This window comes from Mustelus asterias, chromosome 4 (assembly GCF_964213995.1).
Source record: "Mustelus asterias chromosome 4, sMusAst1.hap1.1, whole genome shotgun sequence".
Classification (NCBI taxonomy): Eukaryota; Metazoa; Chordata; class Chondrichthyes; order Carcharhiniformes; family Triakidae; genus Mustelus; species Mustelus asterias.
In genome coordinates this window covers 67,292,853-67,319,106 of record NC_135804.1, presented here as the reverse complement: position 1 = coordinate 67,319,106, position 26,254 = coordinate 67,292,853, and the positions used below count along the sequence as shown (strand labels likewise).

The 26,254-nt window shown below is 50.1% G+C and overlaps 1 protein-coding gene across 1 annotated transcript in view; it reads right to left on the bottom strand.

Moving 5' to 3' along the window:
- Nucleotides 1-26,254, bottom strand: part of necab2 (N-terminal EF-hand calcium binding protein 2) — a 190,181-nt gene that overhangs the window by 6,057 nt on the left and 157,870 nt on the right. The gene's annotated exons all lie outside the window — the stretch shown is intronic.

Genomic DNA, 26,254 nt, shown 5'->3' with positions numbered 1-26,254 from the left:
AAATTCATGTTCTGCACAAAGCATTGCATCATGAGACACCTTCTTTCCGATCCTAAAGACTGTCTTTGTACATGCATCTCTTTCTGTAAAATAATCAGTTGATGACTTGGATCTGTCCATTTAGTTTGAGAGATGTCCTTCCTTTTGAGCATTTGTTTCAAGCTAGCAATCTTGAAATTCTAGTCTTTTCTTGCTCTCATTATTCATGGAGTGGATATGATCCCACAATGAATGATTTTCTAAAAAATATTAAACAGATATATTGGGTGGTATTTTACCATTTTTGTGTTTTAGTGCTGGGCGGACTTGCAACTGCCACCTAGACCGATCGCAGCCCCTCCCCCACACTGATCGCAGGCAGAATGGCAACGATCCCTCCCCCACCCCAGACCCACCTGCACATGGCCCCCATCTCCCCTGGCTCTGATGGCTGTCTGACACCTCCCTCTCTCCCCTGCCCCCAATCATCATAGAGGCCCAGATCCCTCCCCGCCCCAATCAGCACACCTGCAAGTGCTACTGGCCTTCCCCTCAATGCTAACAAGCATTTAACATGCTGGGATGCTCTCCCAAACTGCCTGAAGCTGATCTGTGCGAACAAGGGGCAGCTCCTAAAAACCCCAAGAATGGACAGACAGGCAGGCAGTGCAGGGAAAATGTCCAAGACGTCAGTGCCCAGATTTGCAGAAGCTGACCTCAGCAGTTTGCCGGATGCTGTCGAGGCAAGGTGGAGCACCCTCTTCCCCCCAGCAGGATGCAGACCTAAGGGGAGGTGATGGCAAAGTGGCCTGGGAGGCAGTTGCCGCCTCGGTTAGTACCATGGGCTGGCTCCCAGAAAAGGGAAGCAATGCCACTAAAAGGTTAATGACTTCATGCGGACTGCAAGGGTGAGTGCTGAACCCCATCTAGCATCTTCATCCAAGTCACCCCCAGATCCCTCCACCCCCAGCACCTTGCAGGTTTCCAGCCCCTGAACCCCAAACACCTCCCCCCCCCACTAAAAGTATCACAGCGCTCCCAACCCCCCGTCATCTCCCCCCACACACAGCCCCCCCTCTCTCACAGGAGAAGAATGCCCATAACTGTTGGGAGAGGGCAAAGACAGGGGGTGGTGAGCCTGACCTCCGAGTCCTCACCCCCTTTGAGGAGCGGGCGCTGAGAGGAGGACATCGGGGCCATCAGCGACATCATGGTCAGACTGGAGTCGAGAAGTAAGCACCAGTCAAACATCCACTCAATTTAAGTCAGTTACTAGGGGGCATAAGTATAAGGTGCAAGAGGCAAGGTTTAAAGGAGATGTATGAGGCATGTTTTTACACAGGGGATGGTGGGTGTCTGGAACTCGCTGCCGGGGGAGGTCGGGAAGCAGATACAGTCGTGACTTTTAAGGGGCGTCTTGACAAATACATGAATGGGATGGGAATAGAGGGATATGGTCCCCGGAAGGGTAAGGGGTTTTAATTCAGATGGGCAGCATCGGTCGGTGCAGGCTTGGAGGGCCGAAGGGCCTGTTCTTTTTCTTTGTGCTTTGTTCCATGTTCAATGGAGAAATATCAACCAACTTTCTTGCATCCCAGATTATTCTCCCGCCCTTGCACTTAACCTTATGTCCTGTGTTGCAGGAACAGATACGGACCCCCTGGGCCATCTGGCATCGCGGCCCCCACTGCGGCTCCCTCCCATCCCACTCCTGACACCTCAGACGAGTCCTCGGAGGATGCGGGTGAAGGGACCTCTGAGGGTGGCATCTGTTTAGCGTCAGCTTCCACTTCACAACTCACCATCCCAGACACTCTCACATCGGTGGGTCGAGTTAGTGGTGAGGCTTCTGGGTCACTCTCTGGTGAGGATGACACATCTGATAATGTACATCGGGTGGACGAGGGAATGTCCGAGGCCTCTGGCTTGGGGGGGGCCTGCCGGAGGCAAGGAGCCAGCTGGCCCCAGGCTACATGCTGGGCCTCTGAGATCACTTCTCCCTCAGCTGCTGGAGAAGCAGCAACAGAGCCAGGGAATGCAGGAGGGGCTGATGGCCACACTGGACCGACTGTCAGGCTGTTGCGAGGAGTCCTAAAGCTTTCAGGTGGACTAGCTATTGCCTGTCTTGCGTGATTCCCGGGCCAACACTGCAAGGGTGATGTCCGCGGTGGAAAGCCTGGGCAAGGAATCCTAACCATGAGTGGCAGCTCCAAGCGATGGCTGGGTCACAGCAGGCAACAGCAGAGTTCCAGAGGGCCACGGCTGAGTCACAGCAGGCTGAGGGACTCAACAGGCTTCTCGATGTTCTGCAGCCTATGGCTGAGAGGCTTGAGGGCTTGCCCGAGACCCAGTGGGACAGTGCTGAGATACAGCAGGACAGTGCTGAGACACAGCAGGACAGTGCTGAGACACAGCAGGACAGCGCTGAGACACAGCGGGACAGTGCTGAGACACAGCAGGACAGCGCTGAGACACAGCGGGACAGTGCTGAGACACAGCAGGACAGCGCTGAGACACAGCGGGACAGTGCTGAGACACAGCAGGACAGTGCTGAGACACAGCAGGACAGTGCTGAGACACAGCAGGACAGTGCTGAGACACAGCAGGACAGCGCTGAGACACAGCAGGACAGTGCTGAGATACAGCAGGACAGCGCTGAGACACAGCAGGACAGTGCTGAGACACAGCAGGACAGCGCTGAGACACAGCGGGACAGTGCTGAGACACAGCAGGACAGTGCTGAGACACAGCAGGACAGTGCTGAGATACAGCAGGACAGCGCTGAGACACAGCGGGACAGTGCTGAGACACAGCAGGACAGTGCTGAGACACAGCAGGACAGTGCTGAGATACAGCAGGACAGTGCTGAGATACAGCAGGACAGTGCTGAGACACAGCAGGACAGTGCTGAGATACAGCAGGACAGTGCTGAGATACAGCAGGACAGTGCTGAGACACAGCGGGAACTGCTGAGATACAGCAGGACAGTGCTGAGATACAGCAGGACAGTGCTGAGACACAGCGGGACACTGCTGAGATACAGCAGGACAGTGCTGAGATACAGCAGGACAGTGCTGAGACACAGCGGGACACTGCTGAGATACAGCAGGACAGTGCTGAGATACAGCAGGACAGTGCTGAGATACAGCAGGCTACAGCAGCAGCCCTGTTTTTTGGACTTACTTAATTTTAAGAATCTCCATCACTGTGTGCTCCACAGAGTGCCTCAGGGTGATTTATGCCAGTAAGTGAGAGGTGGGGCCTCATCCCTTGTGAAGCCAGAATCAGCGTCCAGGCTGGGCCACTGCACATTTGCCGATCTGTCAGTGAGAAGATCGGCGCATTGGGCCCCCCCACCCTCCCTCCCTCCCTCCCTCCCTCCCTCCCCCCCCCCCCCCGCCATGGCCGGCCTCCCGGTCGCCGTCCTTCCGATTCCTTCCTAGGCCCCTCCTGCTGATCGTTGGCCTACCCGACTCCCCACTCACCCCCGGCCAGCCCCAATCGCCAGCCCCCCAATGTGGAGCCCCGATCCCCCTTCATGTGCATCCCCGATTACATCCTCCCTCCCTCTCCCACCGATCCCATTGCAGAGTGCACAGCGGGTCCCCCCCTCCACTACCAATCAGCCCTGCCCCCCTCCACTCCCCCGCACCCCCCCCCCCCCCCCCCCCCCACTCACCGGGCACTGCACAACCTGGTGGGCAGTGTCAGGGTGCCCAGTACCAGGGTGCCAGCCTGGCACTGCCCAAGAGACCCCCCCTCCCGACCTCCCCGGGGATGGTGGGGAGCTTCAATGGCCTTTGTCCTCACCAGCGAGGTGATGACATCTGGTTCCCTCTTGATGGGGACTAACTTTAATGTCCACTGGTGGAACCTCTCCTGGTGTGGGGAAGAGGCACTAGCGAGCCTGGAGAGTCCCAGGCTCACTACTGATATTTAAATACCAATTTCAATATTATAATCAGCCTCACACTGATTTCCTGTGCGACGCTGATTACATCCAAAAAAGAGCCCAGGAGACTCGCGATCGGCTAGACGCTGGTCACAAGTCCCGCTACAGGTCCCTGCTGTTGTCTCCTTGCCTGCTGCGCTATTTCACCCACCCACCCCCCCTCCCCCCCACCCCCCCTCCCCCCCACCCCCTTCCCCCCCAAACCCACTGTCTCTAATTCACTTTTATTTTCATTGTGAGACACAGTTTACTTTAAGAATGGTGAGTTGATAGATTTTTGACCTAAAAAAGCTATAAGTGAAATAAATGTCACTACTTCCTCAAAAATGACCTTAAGAGTCATTCTCTGTCCTCAAAGCTCACCATCTCTCCACCACTACACTCTCTTCCCCAATTTCCAGATGCAGTTTTTTCCTTCAAAATTCACTAATTTACAGAGACACTGTGGGCCCGATTTTACCATTTTCATTCTCAGTGCTGAATCTGGGCGCAATGTAGATCCGACTTCGAAATCTGCTTTCAGGTGCCCCCATACGCACTCAGCCTGAAAAAACATCGTCAGTCCCATTCACGCTGTGGGCGGGGCTTAGCGCGGCCGAGACGATCAGAACTCTGAACTGCGCATGTGCAGTTGGAAAAAAATTTGAAAAAGCTCGCCCATCGCTCCGGCTTGTCGCTCCCGAGCCGCAGAAAGCGGAGAAAGCGGCCCGGGAGCGACAAGCGGGAGTGATGGTGCACGCACACATCACTGTCCCCCTTATCAAACCCCCCCTACCCAGACCGATCGCCACCCCTGCCACCCCCTCCCCCCCCACCGATCGCCCGCAGAGTGGCAGCGGGTCCCTCTGCCCCCGCCCCCCCAGCAGAGATCCATCTGACCCCCCCCCCCCGCCACCGGAGATCCATCTGCCTCCCTCCCCCCCACCAGAGAGTGATCGGGCCTCCCTCCTCACCCCACCCCACCCCCCCGCAGTCAATGATCTGGCCTCACTCCCCCCCCCCCCCCCCCCGCAAGAGAATGGTCTGGCCTCACTCACCCCCCCCCCCCCCCCCCCCCACAGACAACGATCTGGCCTCACTCATCCCCGCCCCACCCCCCACCCCGCAGGGAATGGTCTGGCCTCACTCACCCTCCCCCCCCAGGGAATGGTCTGGCCTCACTCACCCCCCTCCCCCAGAGGAACATCTGACCCGCCTCCTCCTCCCTTCCCACCAGACAACGATCAGCCCCCCCGCCCCCACCACCAGACAACGAATAGCCCTCCCCCCCCCCCACCAGAGATACATCTGACCCGCCTCCTCCTCCTCCCCCCGCTAACCAGACAACGATCTGGCCTCCCTCGCTCTCACCCCACCAACCAGAGAATGATCTGACCCGCCTTCCTCCTCCCCCCCACCACTGATCTGAGTCAGAGAGCCGTTGGAAACACTGGACGCGCTCTTCAGAAGCTGGAGCGCCCGATTCAGACTTTTATTTAGCAGGTCCATTATGGCGCAGTTCCGGATTGGCAAACGCGATTGTAAAGGGGGAAATGCTGATAAAGTTGGGCGGGCAGTTCATCAATTCAATTTAAATGCATGACAATGCATTTAAATTGCTGTTGCGCCCGTTTTGGGCACGAATCGAATCGCCGCCATTCCCAGGTTTCGGTAAAGTGGCAATCTGCGCGGACGCGGGCGCGGATCGCGTTAATGGCCTCACACCCGACTTTACCACGTTTTCGCACCCGAAAACAGGCGCGACGCAATGGTAAAATCGGGCCCTGTGTCTCTCTGACCTTCACCCTTCAGTTCACAAAGAGCCATCCATTCTCCAAATTCACCGAGACATTTCACCTCTGCCTGATTATGTTTGCTGATGGGAAGAAATTACTGAGCTATTTTCCTCACTATTAAAACAGTTTTAAATAAAGAAAACACTCAAAAACTTGAAATTTTCCATTTCTATTTTCTATCGATTCAAAAAGCAAGTCTCTTCACTCTATTTTGAACTTGTCAAATTGAAACACATCTTTGTCCTGTCTTGATCTTTTACTACCCATTCAAATTTTCTTCTGTTAAATAAATAAAATACAAACTACAATACAAATGCCTCTCTCATGTTTGGTAGTGCAGTGGTTACGGCACTGAACTTAAAAATCTAAAAGTCATGAGTTCAAATGCCAGTGTTTTAAATTTAAAATTGAATTTAGTGAATCTGGTAATTTGTAAAATTTATTCTTATTCCATATCGAAGCAACTTTAAAACTAATATTTTAAAAATGTCTTTTCTGCACTGTCACTTGCCAACACCAAATGGCCACCAAAATCTGCATACACAGAAATCCAATGGTTCAGACGCAGGCCAGTACACTGTGCAGTGATGTCACCTCACACACACTTACCCTCTGCATGTTTCTGTGTTGTTACTGGGAATAAAACGTTTACTACTCCTTCACAGGATGGAGTTCTTGTTCGTCATTTCTCATAACTAATTCTGCATATGCTGCATTTACATACTGCAATGATCTTTTTTACATAATTTCACCCTTGGGGCAGCTGTGTGCTATATGGAAATGAGATCTGCAGATCAGGAGTCGTTTCCTGCCAGCTATGCAAATGTTTAAGACAAATTTGTCAACTGACCAAACCAATTCAGTTACAGAGATAGCCAATCAAAAATAAGGAGAAAGCTAGGCAATGAAATATACCAAACCATCTAGAACATAGCCGTGATGATTGGAGCAGCGCTATCTTTGTTCCTGGCTGTTACTCACAATAACACAACAGATTGGCACAGTTCAGCAGTGCATGAAAAGCAATGGCAGCAAATGCACCCATTACCTTGGCATCGGTGCACATAACCAAATTCATTCCACACATGAGTGGAAAGATTACCGCCCTCTTGGTGAAGGATAAGACTGGAGCCAACATTTATGCACTTGTACAATTATTTAGAGGATAACACAGTACACGCAGACACACTAATCACTATTTCGATCTACATCTATTTATACAGGTCCCGCGAATCATGAGTTAAGGTCCACCAACTGCATACAATTAAAGAAAATTAAAACACAATTAGCATGGATGAGTTGCGAATGACAGAACCATGAAAAACTGAAATTTGAAAAAGAAATAGAAAATTAGGATGAAAGTCATCAACCTGAAATTCTAACACTGTTTCTCTCTCCACAGTCCAACTGATTTCCAGCATTATTCCAAGTCACTTCAAACAGCATTTTGAAATTCCCTGTTGGTACTCATTCAGCAAGGTATTTCTTCACACATGAAAATAAGGTGTCAACCTGGTGAAGCAACAACACAATGCTACTTGCGTGCCAAACAACAATAGCAGCAAGTGATAGAGGGAGCTGAGCAATGCCACAACCAATGGATCAGATCTAAGCTCTTAAGTCCTGTTACATCTAGTCGTGATTCATGGTAGACAATAAAAGAACTAACAGGAGAGGAGGCTCCACAAATATCCCCATCCTCAATGATGCATCAGTGCAAAAGAGAAGACTGAAGCATTCTCAACAATCTTCAACCCAAAGTGTCAAGTGGATGATCCATCTTGACCTCCGCCAGCGATCTTTCTATCCTGCAATGTGGAAAATTGCTCAAATATGTCCTGTCTACAAAAACCAGTACAAATCCAACCCATCACTGCCCCATCAGTCTACTCTTGATCATCAGTAAATTGCTGAAAGGGGTCATCAATAGTGCTATCAAGTGGCACTTACTCAACAATAATCTGCTCACTGACACTCAGTTTGGGTTCTGCCAAGGTCACTCAGCTGATGACCTCATTATAGCCTTGGTTCAAATGTGGGAAAAAGTGCTGAATGCCACAAGTTAGGTGAGAGTGGCTGTCCTTGACATCAAGGCTGCATTTGACCAAGTATGGCATCAAGGAGCCCAAACAAAACTGGGATCAATGGGAAACTTTTTATTTATTCATTTAAGGGATGTAGATGTCGCTGGCTATACCAGCATTTATTACCCATCCTTGTTGCTCCTGAGAAGGTGATGGTGAGCCACCTTCTTGAACCGCTGCAGTCCCGAAGGTGTCTGTACCTCCACAGAACTGTTGGGGAGGGAGTTCAAGGATTTTGACTCAGTGACAATGAAGGAATGGCGATATATTTCCAAGTCAGAATGATGAGTGAGTTGGAGGCCCAGGCTAATGTTCTGGGGAAAGAGTTCAAATCTCACCACGGCAGCTGACAGAATTTAAATTTGATAAAGAAATTTGGAATATAATGCTAGTCTCAGTAATGGTGACCAGGAAAACATTATCAATTGTTGTAAATACCCATCTGCCTCACTAATGTCTGAAATCTGCCATCCTTACCCATCTGATTTACCCATACCCATACACCAGACTCATAGCAATGTGGTTGACTCTGAATTGTCCTTTGAAATGGTCTAGCAAGCCACTCAGTTCAAGGGCAATTAGTGATGGGAAATAAATACTGGCCCAGCCAACGATGCCCACATCCCATGAATGGAAAAAAGTGAGCGAGAAAGGGAATATGAAGATGAGACAAAGCGAGAGAATAAAAGAGTGGAATGTGGCGGAGAGTAGGAGGCAGGAAGTATGCGAGAGGAAAGCAAAACAAAGGGATGAAAAGTGATTTATTTTTCTCCTGTGAGAGCCACATTTAAATAGCAATCTGAGGTGTGTGAGCACAGTCTGTTACTCCAAATCACATTACCATCCTGGTATTTACTGGGCTAAATCTGATAGAGTTAACTGTGAGCAGAGATATGTTAAACACTGCGAGCAGAGTGTGAAACTCAGTCAGTGTGGGAGACTAACACTGACAACCCAGCAGCTCCAAGTAAATTGTAAGGCTTCTCCACTTACTAACTGCTAATTAGATCAACCAAACACTAACAATCTGTCATACACAAAGAGCCAAATTCAATTAAAAACCTGACACATAGGCTCTGAGCCAACACCATTAGCATCGCTGTGATACAAGCAGAACCTGCCTAGAAAAGCTTTAACTGCAGGGGTACAGACACTGAAGTATTTAAAGTAACGAAGGGAGCAGACTGTGTCAGTGTGATCAGATTATCTGGACTAGATATGTCAGGGGAAGCCAGGGCAATTTCTATTGGATATGAGCATAGAAGCTGGCTCGATATCAAGAGATGTTTGTTTACTAAGGGTGTTATTGTTTCATACAAGTTGGCAGCCCATATGGTGAGCGCAGATTCTCCGCAGTGCTTCAGAAAGGAACTGGAGAAACTCCTCGTTGTGGGCAATATAGACCAAACAGTGTAGAAGAGAAGGAAATCCCTCTTTGAAAGAATTATTTCATTAGTCCCACTGCACTGGTCTACTGACAAGTCTGCAAATGTATCCTCGATTGTAAGGGAAAGACCCTTAGTACGGTAGAGGATCGGAAGGACCTTGGGGTCTGGGTCCATAGGACTCTAAAATCGACCCCGCAGGTGGAGGAGGTGATTAAGAAGGCAGATGGTGTGCTGGCCTTTATCAATCGAGGGATTGAGTTTAGGAGTCCGGGGATAATGATGCAGCTATATTAAACCCTCGTCAGACCCCACTTGGAGTACTGTGCTCAGTTCTGGTCGCCTCATTACAGGAAGGATGTGGAAAAGATTGAAAGGGTGCAGAGGAGATTTACAAGGATGTTGGCTGGATTGAGTGGCATGCCTTATAAGGATAGGCTGAGGGAGCTCGCTCTTTTCTTCTTGGAGAGACATAGGATGAGAGGAGACCTAATAGAGGTGTATAAGATGTTGAGAGGCATAGATCGGGTGGACTCTCAGTGGCTTTTTCCCAGGGTGGAAATGGCTGCTACGAGAGGACACAGGTTTAAGGTGCTGGGGGGTAGGTCCAGGGGAAATGTTAGGGGGAAGTTTTTCACACAGAGGGTGGTGGCGAGTGGAATCGGCTGCCGTCAGTGGTGGTGGAGGCAAACTCAATAGGGTCTTTTAAGAGACTCCTGGATGAGTACATGGGACTTAATAGGATGGAGGGTTATAAATAGGCCTAAAAGGTAGGGATATGTTCGGCACAACTTGTGGGGCCGAAGGGCCTGTTTTGTGCTGTAGTTTTCTATGTTTCTATGTAAGGGTTTGTGCAGTAAGTCTCACTGACAGGTTTAAAGGCTCGTAAGGTTGAACATTAGTGGGGTTTTTTTGGCAAAAATATAATTTATTCATGTAACTATTCATTCATACATAACTTTGGTTAGAGCACAGCTAGAATATTGTGTGCAGTTCTGGAATCCACATTATAGGAGGGAATGTGTAGCACTGAAAAGGGTGCAGAGGAGATTTGCCTGGAGTGGAGTGTTTTAGTTATGAGGAGAGATTGGATAGACTGGGGTTGTTTTCCTTGGAGCAGAGGAAACAGGGGAGGAGGGTATAATTGAGGTGTATAAGATTATGAGGGGCATAAATAGAGTAGAAAGGAAGAACCACTTCCCCTCATTGGAGGGATCAATGACCAGGGGGCACAGGTTTAAGGTAAGGGGCAGGAGGTTGAGAGGGGACGTGAGGAAAATTTTTCATCTTGAGGGTGGTGGAAGACTGGAACTCAATGCCTGAAAGACTGTTGGAAGCAGAGACCCTCCTAACATTCAAGAAATATTTAGATGTGCACTTCCGATGCGAAGGCATACAAGGCTGTGGGTCAAGTACTGGAAATTGGGATTAAAATAGGTGATTTGTCTTCGGCCGGAATAAACACAAAGGGGCCTGTAATAACTCCACAAAGGCAAAAGTCCCGTCACCAAGTTACTTTATTTACACCATACATCTGTACACAGCCAGCTCTCCAGTTGCTCCCTGCTGAATGCAGGCTGGGAGTCTGACACACCTGCTTTAAATAGGGAGCATGAGGCTCCCTGATTTAACCATCAATTAGGACTCATCAGGTATTTCTTTTGATACCAACCAAATAAAGGACTCATCAGGTAGCTCTTTTAAGGTACCAACATAATAAACTAACTCAAATTAACTTAGGGAAAGGACTCATCAGATAGTTCATACCCCAGCAGGCCAACCTCATTAGCCTGGCTGAAGGCATCACACTCCTCCCCCCCAAAGTCTGAGGAATCCCCTCAGTTTGCTTCCCTCAGGGTCTTTCCCTCCGCTTGAGCGCCGGGTCAGGATTCTCGGTCTCTGATGTCAGCGGTGTGTAATAGTTGGGCGCCCATCTCTTCCGCCACGAATACCGGAGATCTGGTTTCTCGTCCACTTCAGGTGATAGGGGAATCGCTGCAGCTTCGTCCCCAGTGTGCATTTCGGACCCTGAGGACCCCATCAAGGGTGCAGGGGAGGCGGTACTGGCTTGTCGAGGAAGACTCTGCTCGTCCCTAGGGCTGCAGGGCGGACCCAGCTCCGGAACGGGTGGAGAGCTTGAGGCCCAGACCTGATCTACGTGTTTCCTTACCACTGCCTCGCCTATGCGTACTCGGTAGGATATCGGTCTGGTCCTGGACTCAACTGTTCCGGTTACCCAGGCGGGTCCAATTGCATAATTTCTGACCCAAACTCTCTCCCCCGCTTCAAAGTGCCTCTCTCAGTGAGTGTTGCTATGGCCCCTGCATTGGGCTTCCTGGTGTCTTTCCACCTTTCCTCCCGGGTTTGGCAGCAACAGGCTCAGTCTGGTGCGGGGCCATCTACCCATCAGTAACTCTGCTGGCGCAGTTCCCGTGGTGACGTGTGGAGTGGTCCTACAGGCAAATAACCACCTTGAGAGTTTTGTCTCTAATGAGGCCGCAGGCTGTTTTTTCAACCTGGATTTAAAGTCTGGACTGCTCTCTCCGCTAGCCCATTTGATGCCGGGTGATGAAGTGCCATCTTGTGCCGGATCCCATTTGATTTCATAAATTTTGTGAAATCTAGGCTGGTGAACACTGAACCATTATCGGAAACTAATACCTCTGGGATCCCGTGTGTTGTGAACGAGGTGCGCAGTTTCTCAATGGTTGCCACGGTATTTGCCGAGGTAGTTTATAACAACTTGGAATGGGCATCTATTATCACCAGAAACATGGACCCCATAAATGGGCCTGCAAAATTGACATGGAGTCGTGACTATGGTCTGCCTGGCCATTCCCACGGGTGCAGCGGGGCAGTCGGTGGTGCCTTCTGCCCCTGCTGGTATGGCCCGATGGCCCTACCTTGGGCCGATGACCTGTGCTCCCCACAGCAGTATCCCATCTTCCACCATGATCTGCTCCCTCCTGCTCCAGTATGGGTGGAACTGTGGATGGACCGGTCTTTCTATCTGCCATGTTAGTACTAGGTGATTTACCTTCGCCAGTACAGTGTCTTTCTGCATCCACTGCCGTATACTGTGTGCATCCACCGGGAGGGTATCGAGAAAGTTTAACGTCACCACAGTCTCCTCCATTCTGGGTACCAATGGTGGGGTGTCTGTTAGCGGTAACTGGCTTAAGGCATTGACTTTTGCCACTCTAGTCCCTGATCGCTGCTCCAATCGATACTGATATGCCGCCAGCAATAATGCCCAACGCTGGATCTGGGCTGACGCTATCGGCGGCACTGCTTTGTCTTCCTTCAGTAGGCCCAGCAAGGGTTTATGATCTGTTACGATTGTAAATTTTTGCCCATATAAATACTGGTGAAATGTTTTGACTACGGAGATTACCGCCAGTCCTTCCTTTACAATCTGGGCATATCTTCGCTCTGCCATTGCCAGGGTCCTGGAGGCATACACTATTGGCCGCATCTTGTCCGTTCTGCCACCTGTGTGCCAGGACTGCGCCCACTCCATATGGGGACGCGTCACAGGTGAGTACCAATTCCTTCTTGGGATGATAATGTACCATCACGTTTTCGGATGAGAGTTGCTGTTTAATTTCCTTGAAGGCCCTGTCCTGGTGGGCCGACGATTCCCAAGTTTGTCCGTTTTTTAGCAACTGGTGGAAGGGATCCAGAATGGAGGCCCTATTCTGATTGAATTTCCCGTAGTATGTTACCTGTTCTAAAAACGAGCGTAGCTCCTGAATGGCTGTGGGAGCCGGGACGTCTTTTATTGCTCGCACCTGATCCTCCAGAGGATGTAGGCCCGACTTATCCACTTTGTACCCAAAGTAGGTTATTGTGGTGCTAAAAAGACACATTTCTACCTTTTCAGACGCACTCCCTCTGCTGCAAATCTCCTGAGAACTTCCTCCAGGTTCTGCAGATGTTCCACCCTTGTTTTACCTGTAATGAGGACATCATCTTGGTAAATGGTAACCCCTGTAGGATGCTCTCCATGGTCCTTTGGAATATGGCACAAGCAGACACAATCCTAAAGGGCAATCTTTCATACTGGAAGAGGCCTTTCAGCGTATTTATTGTAGCGAATTTATGCGAACCCTCGTCCAGCCATAGTTGCAGGTATGCGTGGCTCATGTCCAGTGTTGTGAATAGGAGTCCTCCTGCCAACTTTGCGTACAGGTCCTCAACCAGGGAATTGGGTATTTGTCTAGCTGAGAGTAACGATTTATTGTCTGCTTGAAATCACCGCAAAAGCTCACCAAGCCATCCGGCTTTACGATAGGAACCACGGGTGCTGCCCATTCCACGAACTGGACCGGTTTTATTATTCCTTAGTGCTGTAATCTTTTGATTTCCGCATCAACCTTTTCCCTTAATGCAAATGGTACTGGTCGGGCTTTGCAGAACTTTGGGACTGCCTCCGGGTCGATGTGCAATTTTGCCTTGACTCCTTTGATTGTCCCTAGGCCTTCCCGAAAAACCTCCGGATATTTGCTCAGGGCCTCACTCAGACGACCATTTTCCAGCTGGAAGATATTTGTCCAATCTAGCTGGATCTCTTTTAGCCAATTTTGCCCTAATAGGCTCGGTCCCGAACCTTCCGTTACCATTAATGGAAGCCTAATTAATTGTTTCCCATAAGCAACTGGCACATGGGTTGTACCCATCACTTTCAGTGGTTTCCCCATATAGGTCCTCAGCCTTGCCGAAGTTTTGATCAGGGCTAAGAATTGGAGTCCAGTGCGTATCTTGTTAAACATTGTCTCCCCTGTGACCGATACGGCTCTGCCTGTGTCGACCTCCATGAAAATTGGATGTCCATTCAGTCTCACTGATACTTTGATGGGTTCTGATTTTGTCATCGTTATGCACAGTAGCTGTTCCTCGTCAGAGGTAGGTGGTGCTTCCAGGTTGTGCATTCTCCTGTCCCTCGGCCATGTTGGTTTAAGAGATTTGCTTTTCCTCTGTGCATCCTGACACTGGCAACCATAGCAATGTCATGTCGGGTGGGGCTCTAAAGGAAATGCTGTCACTCTGGGCTTAACCTGACATTGTCTAGGTGCGGTTCTATAGGCAGACTTGGGCTCCCTCGTATCCGAATCTTTCTGGAGGGCCGCTATGTAGTGGCCTTCCCCGTAGTGATAGTCCCCTAACCCAGTCTCCCTGGTGTTGGCCTCTACCGCCATCGGGATACCTTGGAAATCATGTGCTCCACTTGTTGACTTTTCTAATGACAAGGCCAGCTGTAATGCCTGTTTACAGTCCAACTGGGCCTCCACCAACAGGCATTTCTGTATTGTCATATTGTTAATTCTGCACACCAACCAGTCTCGGAGCACCTCATTTAGTGTCCCCCCCGAATTCGCAAGCCTCCGCCAGACATCTTAGCCTTGTTAGAAAACTGGTAATTGACTCCTCCACTTCTCTAAATGTGGAATAAAAACGGTACCTCCGCAGGATCAGGGGTGGCTTAGGGTCATAATATACTTGAATTAAGTTTGACAACTCTTGGAAGGACTTTGTGCCTGGTGCCTCTGGGAAAGCATAATCGAAAAAGCTGCTGGTCCACATGCAGTCAGCAAGATAACCCTTTGCTTCTCCATGTGACAGGCTGGGGATAGTTCCAGTCTCCTGGGCCAGCATGTGTGCAGGAAGTGTCTCCAGCTACAGCTCCTGGAAGCTTGAGTTTCAGAGCTGGAGCGGCGGCTGGAGACACTGTGGAGCATCCACGAGTCGGAGAGTATCGTGGATAGCAGGTATAGAGAGGTGGTCACACTGCAAGCTCAGACTCCGCAGGCAGGAAGGGAATGGGTGACCACCAGACACAGCAAGAGAGATAGGCAGGTAGTGCAGGAATCTCCTGTGGCCATTCCCCTGCAGAACAGATATACCACTTTGAATACTGTTGACGGGAATGACCTCTCTCGGGAAAGCAGCAGCAGCCAAACTCGTTGCACCACGGTTGGTTCTGCTGCAGAGGGGAGGGGTAAAAAGTGTGCCAGTGCAATAGTTACAGGGGATTCAATTGTGAGGGAAATACTCAGGCGTTTCTGTGGCTGCAAACGAGACTCCAGGATGATATGTTGCCTCCCTGGTGCTAGGATCAAGGATGTCTCGGAGTGGCTGCAGGACATTCTGAAGGGGGAGGGTGAGCGGCCAGTGGTCGTAGTACACATTCGTATAAACGACATGGGTAAAAAAGGGATGAGTTCCTAAAAGCAGAATACAGGGAGCTAGGAAGAAAGTTAAGAAATCGGAACTCAAAGGTAGTGATCTCAGGATTACTACCGGTGCCATGTGCTAGTCAGAGTAGAAATGAGAAGATATATCGGATAAATACGTGACTGAAGAGATGGTGTCAGGGGGAGGGCCATTTTCTCTGCTATATACCTCCATGATTCTATGACTAAAATTTGAAAGACACATTGCAAAACATTTCAAATTGTTATATACAAATATAGAAAGTACAGCCCAGACTAGAAACTAACTCCATGTTGACTTCGACCAGAATCTCTCCTTAGTCAGCATGTCTGCTATCTAGTGTTACTCTACATGAAAGTTTTCCATTCCCATTTTAACCCTTGCTATGCCTTAAATTACATCCTCGTCAAATATTTATCCAATTTCCTTTTGAAAATTACTAGGTGGAATGTCTTGTGAAAAGGAAGAGGGAAGCTTATGTAGGGATGAGGAAACAAGGTTCAGATGGCTCGATTGAGGGTTACAAGTTAGCAAGGAATGAGCTGAAAAAGGGGCTTAGGAGAGCTAGGAGGGGACATGAGAAGTCCTTGGTGGGTCGGATCAAGGAAAACCCCAAGGCTTTTTACTCTGATGTGAGGAATAAAAGAATGACCAGGGTGTGGTTCGGGCCGGTCAAGGACAGTAGTGGGAACTTGTGTATGGAGTCAATAGAGATAGGCGAGGTGATGAATGAATACTTTTCTTCAGTGTTCACCAAGGAGTGGGGCCATGTTTTTGAGGAAGAGAAGGTGTTAGAGGCTAATAGGCTGGAGGAAATAGATGTTCGGAGGGAGGACGTACTGGCAGTTTTGAATAAACTGAAGGTTGATAAGTCCCCTGGGCCTGATGAAATATATCCTAGGATTCTTTGGGAGGCAAGGGATGAGATTGCAGAGCCTTTGGCTTTGATCTTTGGGTCCTCATTGTCCACGGGGATGGTGCCAGAGGACCGGAGAGTGGCGAATGTTGTTCCTCTGTTTAAGAAAGGGAATAGAAATGACCCTGGTAATTATAGACCGGTTAGTCTTACTTCAGTGGTTGGTAAATTGATGGAAAAGGTCCTTAGGGATGGGATTTACGACCATTTAGAAAGATGCGGATTAATCCGGGATAGTCAGCACGGATTCGTGAAGGGCAAGTCGTGCCTCACAAATTTGATAGAATTTTTTGAGGAGGTAACTAAGTGTGTTGATGAAGGTAGGGCAGTTGATGTCATATACATGGATTTTAGTAAGGCGTTTGATAAGGTCCCCCATGGTCGGCTTATGATGAAAGTGAGGAGGTGTGGGATAGAGGGAAAGTTGGCCGATTGGATAGGTAACTGGCTATCTGATTGAACACAGTAAGAAGTTTAACAACACCAGGTTAAAGTCCAACAGGTTTATTTGGTAGCAAAAGCCACACAAGCTTTCGGAGCTCTTAGCCCCTTCTTCAGGTGAGTGGGAATTCTGTTCACAAACAGAGCTTATAAAGACACAGACTCAATTTACATGAATAATGGTTGGAATGCAAATACTTACAACTAATCAAGTCTTTAAGAGACGAAACAATGTGAGTGGAGAGAGCATCAAGACAGGCTAAAAAGATGTGTATTGTCTCCAGACAAGACAGCCAGTGAAACTCTGCAGGTCCACGCAACTGTGGGAGTTACAAATAGTGTGACATGAACCCAATATCCCGGTTGAGGCCGTCCTCGTGTGTGCGGAACTTGGCTATCAGTTTCTGCTCAGCGACTCTGCGCTGTCGTGTGTCGCGAAGGCCGCCTTGGAGAACGCTTACCCGAATATCAGAGGCCGAATGCCCGTGACCGCTGAAGTGCTCCCCAACAGGAAGAGAACAGTCTTGCCTGGTGATTGTCGAGCGGTGTTCATTCATCCATTGTCGCAGCGTCTGCATAGTTTCCCCAATGTACCATGCCTCGGGACATCCTTTCTTGCAGCGTATCAGGTAGACAACGTTGGCCGAATTGCAAGAGTATGTACCGTGTACCTGGTGGATGGTGTTCTCACGTGAGATGATGGCATCTGTGTCGATGATCCGGCACGTCTTGCAGAGGTTGCTGTGGCAGGGTTGTGTGGTGTCATGGTCACTGTTCTCCTGAAGGCTGGGTAGTTTGCTGCGGACAATGGTCTGTTTGAGGTTGTGCGGTTGTTTGAAGGCAAGAAGTGGGGGTGTGGGGATGGCCTTGGTGAGATGTTCATCTTCATCAATGACATGTTGAAGGCTCCAGAGGATTGATCAACAGTTCCAACTGATCAACAGTTGATTGATCAACAGTTCCAACGCGCCACAGCGAAAAACCGCACCGACCTCCTCAGAAGACAAACACGGGACACAGTGGACAGAGTACCCTTCGTTGTCCAGTACTTCCCCGGAGCGGAGAAGCTACGGCATCTCCTCCAGAGCCTTCAACATGTCATTGATGAAGACGAACATCTCGCCAAGGCCATCCCCACACCCCCACTTCTTGCCTTCAAACAATCGCACAACCTCAAACAGACCATTGTCCGCAGCAAACTACCCAGCCTTCAGGAGAACAGTGACCATGACACCACACAACCCTGCCACAGCAACCTCTGCAAGACATGCCGGATCATCGACACAGATGCCATCATCTCACGTGAGAACACCATCCACCAGGTACACGGTACATACTCTTGCAACTCGGCCAACGTTGTCTACCTGATACGCTGCAAGAAAGGATGTCCCGAGGCATGGTACATTGGGGAAACTATGCAGACGCTGCGACAACGGATGAATGAACACCGCTCGACAATCACCAGGCAAGACTGTTCTCTTCCTGTTGGGGAGCACTTCAGCGGTCACGGGCATTCGGCCTCTGATATTCGGGTAAGCGTTCTCCAAGGCGGCCTTCGCGACACACGACAGCGCAGAGTCGCTGAGCAGAAACTGATAGCCAAGTTCCGCACACACGAGGACGGCCTCAACCGGGATATTGGGTTCATGTCACACTATTTGTAACTCCCACAGTTGCGTGGACCTGCAGAGTTTCACTGGCTGTCTTGTCTGGAGACAATACACATCTTTTTAGCCTGTCTTGATGCTCTCTCCACTCACATTGTTTCGTCTCTTAAAGACTTGATTAGTTGTAAGTATTTGCATTCCAACCATTATTCATGTAAATTGAGTCTGTGTCTTTATAAGCTCTGTTTGTGAACAGAATTCCCACTCACCTGAAGAAGGGGCTAAGAGCTCCGAAAGCTTGTGTGGATTTTGCTACCAAATAAACCTGTTGGACTTTAACCTGGTGTTGTTAAACTTCTTACTGTGTTTACCCCAGTCCAACGCCGGCATCTCCATATCTGATTGAAGACAGAGGGTGGTGGTGGATGGAAAATTTTCGGACTGGAGGCAGGTTGCTAGCGGAGTGCCACAGGGATCAGTGCTTGGTCCTCTGCTCTTTGTGATTTTTATTAATGACTTAGAGCAGGGGGCTGAAGGGTGGATCAGTAAATTTGCTGATGACACCAAGATTGGTGGAGTAGTGGATGAGGTGGAGGCTGTTGTAGGCTGCAAAGAGACATAGATAGGATGCAAAGCTGGGCTGAAAAATGGCAAATGGAGTTTAACCCTGATAAATGTGAGGTGATTCATTTTGGTAGGACTAATTTAAATGTGGATTACAGGGTCAAAGGTAGGGTTCTGAAGACTGTGGAGGAACAGAGAGATCTTGGGGTCCATATCCACAGATCTCTAAAGGTTGCCACTCAAGTGGATAGAGCTGTGAAGAAGGCCTATAGTGTGTTAGCTTTGATTTTCTCCAAGGCGGCCCTCACGACACACGACAGCGCAGAGTCGCTGAGCAGAAACTGATAGCCAAGTTCCGCACACATGAGGACGGCCTAAACCGGGATGTTGGATTTATGTCACATTATCAGTAACCCCCACAGCTTGCCTCCTGATCTTACTCGCTGTTCTGTCTGGAGACAATACACATCTCTTTAACCTGTGTTTAATGTTCCCTCCACCCACATTATCTGTACCTTTAAGACCTGGCTGGCTGTAGAGTTTTGCATTCTAATTAGTATTCTGTAACTTGATGTTGTGTCTCTGTGCACTGTTGGAGAACAGATTTTCACTCCATCTGACAAAGGGGCAGCGCTCCGAAAGCTTATGGTATTTGCTACCAAATAAACCTGTTGGACTTTAACCTGGTGTTGTGAGACTTCTTACTTAGCTTTTATTAACAGGGTGTTGGAATTTAAGAGCCGTGGGGTTATGCTGCAACTGTACAGGACCTTGGTGAGACCACATTTGGAATATTGTGTGCAGTTCTGGTCACCTCACTATAAGAAGGATGTGGAAGCGCTGGAAAGAGTGCAGAGGAGATTTACCAGGATGCTGCCTGGTTTGGAGGGTAGGTCTTATGAGGAAAGGTTGAGGGAGCTAGGGCTGGTCTCTCTGGAGCGGAGGAGGCTGAGGGGAGACTTAATAGAGGTTTATAAAATGATGAAGGGGATAGATAGAGTGAACGTTCAAAGACTATTTCCTCGGGTGGATGGAGTTATTACAAGGGGGCATAACTATAGGGTTCATGGTGGGAGATATAGGAAGGATATCAGAGGTAGGTTCTTTACGCAGAGAGTGGTTGGTGTGTGGAATGGACTGCCTGCAGTGATAGTGGAGTCAGACACTTTGGGAACATTTAAGCGGTTATTGGATAGGCACATGGAGCACACCAGGATGATAGGGAGTGGGATAGCTTGATCTTGGTTCCAGATAAAGCTCGGCACAACATCGTGGGCCGAAGGGCCTGTTCTGTGCTGTACTGTTCTATGTATCTATGTACGATGCAATCCATTTCCGCTATCCATTTCATGTAGCACACTCCAGATTCTCACAAACCTCAACAATTCTTCTCCTCTTATCCCTGCTTCTTTAGTCAATCCTCTTCAATCTGTGTCCACTGGTTACTGAACTCCTCCCTAGCCTTCGACCAGTGGATGTATTTCTCCTGATTTACTTCATTAAAGTACTTTCAGAATTCGAAGCCGCTCGGTTACCTTAGGCAATAGGTTGGACACTGGGCTGGAGAGAACTTTCCTAATTTACTTCCACCCCCCCCCCCCCCCCCCCCCCCCCCCCCGCAACCAAACCCTGGTCAGGGCTGAGGAAGTTTTTTACACTGGTTTGTTGGCTCCGGCAGAAGATTAGTCAGCTGCCTGTGGGAGAACATGTTGGGAATCCTGACAATTCAGGGTGGGTTCAGTGGACTGGTCTGTCTCTCCCTAACCATCAGTCACTCCACATTGAGCAGTTGAAGATACTGCGACAAGTCCCTTGCAACTATTAGTGAGCATGGCTTCATCCAACAATAACTTGCATCTTGAGAGTATCTTAACACAGTGACAGCACTTCACAAAATCATTACCAAAGATTGACAAGAAGCCACATAAAGACATGCAGCTAAAACCCTAATGGTCATTGAAAGAATGCAATAAGGAAGGTTAGAAATGTGGAGGTGTATACGGACGGAATTCTACAACTTAAGACCAAGACAGCCAAAGGTGCAGATCCCTGGGAGGACTAAAAGAGGAATAAGTGAGGTAAATGAGGGCTAAGAGAGGGGTAAGTGAGGGCCGAGAGAGGGATAAGTGTGGTAAGTGAAGGCTAAGAGAGGGGTAAGTGAGAGCTGAGAGGGGTAAGTGAGAGCTAAGAGGGGGTATGTGAGAAATAAGAGATGGGGAAGTGAGGTAAGTGAGCGCTGAGAGAGGGGTGTGTGAAAAGTGAGGGCGAAGAGAGGGTAAGGGCTAAGAGAGGGGGTAAGCGAGGTAGATAAGGGCTAAGAGAGGGGTAAGTGAGGGCTCGGAGAGGGGTAAACAAGGTGAGTGAGGGCTGAGAGGGGGTAAGCAAGGTAAGTGAGAGCTCAGAGCAGGGTGAGTGAGATAAGTGAGGGCTGAGAGAGGGGTAAGCAAAGGAATACAGTGGGTACTTTTACTAAACTTATTGAGTGATCACAACTAAAAAACTGAAGTGTATAATGTGCGTTCCATATGCCAGGTGCACACAGCATCGTATCTTTGCACAGACTAAAGGTCTATTCAGTGCTGCTAAGTGAACGATTTGCTCTGGAGAAGGTGTTTGTGTGAAGGAGCTGATTGAAAGGACCATTCAATGTTATGGCTGAAAATAAGGAGAGAGAAAAAAACAGATAAATAAGGCAACAAAGAGTGGATAAAAAGACATTTCATTTGTATAGCATCTTTCATGATTTCAAGAGGCCCCAGTGATTTTACCTCTGAAGTAGTCTTTTTTGAAGAGCAATCCCTGTTCTAATGAATGGAAACAAAGCAGCCAATATGTGCACAGCAAGCTCCCACAGACAACAGATGAACCATTTCAGTGATATTTGTTGAGGGGATAAATATTGGTTAAGAACCCAGGGGACAATACCTCTGCTCTGCTTTAAAATGAGACTGCTTACTGAAACAGTAGAAGGATCTCCCTTGAATATCTCATGTGAAAAAGCAGCTCTTTGGCAGTGCAGAGTTCTCTCAGTACTACACTGTGGTAAACCACTGTTAGCTTATTACTTGAATATGTGACATGCCTGGCCACATCCCTGCCGGCCCTACCCGAGACTCCTCCCCCCCCGGTCCAGGTATAAAAGCGACTGCTCCCCACTCCCCTGCCTCAGTCTGGACCAGTTCATCGGCATTGGGTGTGCTCCAAGTCTTTTGCTAATAAAAGCCTATTTGTTCTTGCATACAAACTAGTCTTTGCTCGATTGATGGTGCATCAATTTTATTAGCAAAGGTTTTGGGATGGAGCAGATACTAAAACCCGACAAACTCAAACTGGACCCTCAAGCTGTAGGAGCCTCTAACAGCTTCGATCACTGGCTGCGCCATTTCGAAACTTTCCTCACCTCCTCCTCCGTCGTCCAGACCGAAACCGACAAGCTGCATGTGCTCCACGCCCGGGTAAGCGATCAAGTATTCTCGATGATTAGAGATGCTGAAACTTACAAGGATGCGATCGAACTTTTAAAAGGCCAGTACAACAAACAGTCGAATGAAATCTACGTCAGACATCTTCTGGCTACTCGCAGACAACAGCCAGGAGAATCGGGTGATCAATTCCTGCGTGCGTTGCGAGCACTTGACAAGGCCTGCAACTGCAAGACCGTGACAGCCGCCCAAAACACTGAGGACTTGATCAGAGGTGCCTATGTCACGGGTATCAGGTCAAACTATGTCCGACAATGACTGCTGGAACAGGGTGGGCTGGACCTACAAAAGGCTGTGGCAGTTGCCGACTCGTTAGAGGTGGCCTTCCGTAATCTCGAGGCCTACACTCCCGACCACGGAGGCGCATCGTGGATACCGCGGCCACCGCCACCTCTGTGCTCGGGAGGGCCGCAGGCCTATGCCACGCCACGTCCCACCAATGACCCGACCACTGCAGCAGTCTCCGGAGGCCCGAAGTGTTACTTCTGCAGCCGGGGGAAGCACCCCCGACAACGCTGCCCCGCGAAGGATGCAATCTGCTCCGGGCGTGGAAAGAAGGGCCATTACATGAAGGTATGCAGAGCGAAATCGACTTCCAAGCCCAGTAGCGCCGCGTGCGACCAGCGGGGGCCGCCATCTTGGGCGCCAGTAGCCGCATGTGAGCCGTGCGGGCCGCCATCTTGGACGCCATCAGCCGCGTGTGGGCCGTGCGGGCCGCCATCTTGGACGCCATCAGCCACATGTGGGCCGTGCGAGCCGCCAGCTTGGACGCCGTCAGCCGCGTGCGACTACTCGCAAAGTCCAACAGTGGCTTCAATTACGCTGGACCAATCCAGGCCTCACCAACTCGCCAGGTCCATGATGGACATCGAGGTAAACGGTCACATTACAAACTGTTTGTTTGACTGTGGGAGTACGAAGAGCTTTATTCACCCTAACACAGTGAGTCGCTACGCCCTTTCAGTACTGCCAGTGAAGCAAACGATCTCCATGGCTTCAAAGTCCCACTCGGTGGATGTCCTCGGGTACTGCGTGGCGACCCTGACTGTACGGGGCACAGTGTACAAAACTTTCAGGCTCCTCGTGCTGCCACAACTCTGCGCTGCCGTACTCCTGGGGCTAGATTTCCTGAGTCACCTTAAGAGCGTCACAATGGAGTATAATGGGCCTTTTCCCCCGCTCTCCGTTTGCAATCAGCAGTTCTTAGATCGCCCACCGCGCACCACCTGCAGCCTCTCGACCCTTAAAGTCGCCCCTCCCTCACTGTTTGAAAATCTCACCCCCGATTGCAAGCCCATCGCCACCAAGAGCAGACAGTACAGTGCTGGAGACAGAGTTTTTATCAGGTCCGAAGTGCAACGGCTCCTAGGGGAGAGGATCACCGAGGCCAGTACCAGCCCCTGGAGAGCTCAAGTAGCAGTTGTTGAAACTGGGGAGAAACATTGCATGGTCATTGACTACAGTCAGACCATTAACCGATACATGCAGTTGGACGCGTACCCCCTTCCCCGCATATCTGACATGGTTAATCAGATCGCACAATATCGGGTGTTCTCCACCATCAACTTAAAATCTGCATACCACCAGCTCCCTATCCGCCCGGAGGACCGCCAATATACTGCCTTCGAGGCAGATGGCCGCCTCTATCACTTCCTTAGGGTCCCCTTCGGTGTCACTAACGGGGTCTCGGTTTTCCAGCGTGAGATGGACCGAATGGTAGACTAGAACGGGCTGTGGGCCACCTTCCCGTACCTGGATAACGTCACCATGTGCGGCCATGATCAGCAGGACCACGATGCCAACCTCCACAAATTCCTCCACACCGCCACACCTAAATCTGACCTATATTAAGGAGAAGTGCGTATTCCGCACACACCGCCTCGCCATCCTTGGTTGTGTTGTGGAAAACAGGGTCATCGGTCCCGATCCCGACCGCATTCGCCACCTCCTGGAACTTCCCCTCCCCACCAGCCTCAAAGCACTGAGGAGATGCCTGGGCTTTTTCTCGTATTACGCCCAGTGGGTCCCCAATTATGCGGATAAAGCTGGTCCGCTCATCAAATCCACCTCTTTTCCCCTGACGGCAGAGGCCCGCATGGCCTTCGACGGCATCAAAGCAGACATCGCGAAGGCCACGATGCACGCTGGAGACGAATCCATCCCGTTCCAGGTGGAGAGCGATGCGTCTGACTTCTCCCTAGCCGCCACCCTTAACCAGGCGGGCAGACCCATGGCCTTCTTCTCATGAACCCTCCAAGGCCCTGAAGTTCGACACTCCTCTGTCGAAAAGGAGGCCCAAGCCATAGTGGAAGCTGTACGGCACTGGCGCCACTACTTAGCTGGTAAACGGTTCACCCTACTCACGGACCAACGGTCAGTTGCATTCATGTTTAATAATACACAGCGGGGCAAGATCAAAAACGATAAAATATTGAGGTGGAGAATCGAGCTTTCCACCTCCAATTACAACATCTTATACCGGCCCGGGAAGCTCAATGAGCCCCCAGACACCCTGTCCCGGGGAATATGTGCCAGCGCACAAACAGACCAATTGCAGACTCTCCACAACGACCTCTGCCACCCAGGGGTCACCAGGTTTCTTCACTTCATTAAAGCCTGTAACCTGCCTTACTCCATTGAGGAAGTCAGGTCTCTAACCAGACACTGCCAGGTCTGCGCAGAGTGCAAGCCACACTTCTATCAGCCAGACAGAGCACACCTCATAAAGGCCACCCGCCCTTTCGAACGCCTAAGCGTCGACTTCAAAGGCCCCCTCCCCTCTTCTGACCACAACATATACTTCCTCAACATCACTGACGAATATTCACGTTTCCCCTTCGCTATTCCCTGCCCGGATATGACCTCGGCCATGGTCGTCAGGGCCCTGCACAGCCTCTCAACCCTGTTCGGTTTCCCTAGCTATATCCATAGCGACCGGGGATCCTCCTTTATGAGTGATGAGCTGCGACAGTACCTGCTCTCCAAAGGCATAACCTTGAGTAGGACCACCAGCTACAACCCCAGGGGGAACAGACAGGTAGAGAGGGAGAACGCGACAGTCTGGAAGGCCGTTTTACTAGCTCTGAGATCTAAAGGTCTTCCAGTCACCCGCTGGCAAGAGGTCCTCCCTGATGCACTATACTCGATTAGATCACTCCTTTGCACAGCTACCAATGCTACCCCTCATGAAAGAATGTTTGTTTTCCCCAGAAAGTCCTCCTCGGGGACCTCACTACCGTCGTGGCTGATGTCCCCAGGCCCTGTCCTGCTCCGGAAGCACGTGAGGACCTATAAGTCGGACCCCCTGGTCGAAAGGGCCCAACTCCTCCACGCCAACCCCCAATACGCCTATGTGGCGTACCCCAACGGGTGGGAGGACACGGTCTCTATTCGAGACCTGGCACCCGCAGGTGCCCCAGGGACCACTACGACTCACAACCCCACACCCCCAACCCCCAATGTTGTCCATACAGCACCAGGGCCACAGCATGCTCCCCTAGCCCCTGTATACAGCACGCCTGAGCCCCAGGAGCCGCCACCACGCACTCGACAATCTGAAGGGACTCGAGCAACTACGACCTGGCGCCTGAACCAACACCGCGGCCACCTGAACCGACACCACAACCGGCACTACGGCGGTCGCAGCGGCAGATCAAGCCCCCAGAGAGACTAAATTTGTAATTCTGTAAATATCGTTCGGTGGATGTCCTTGGACTCTTTTTTAAACAGGGGGTGAATGTGGTAAACCACTGTTAGCTTATTACCTGTATATGTGACATGCCTGGACACATCCCTGCCGGCCCTACCCGAGACTCCTCTCCTCCCTGGTCCAGGTATAAAGGCGACTGCTCCCCAC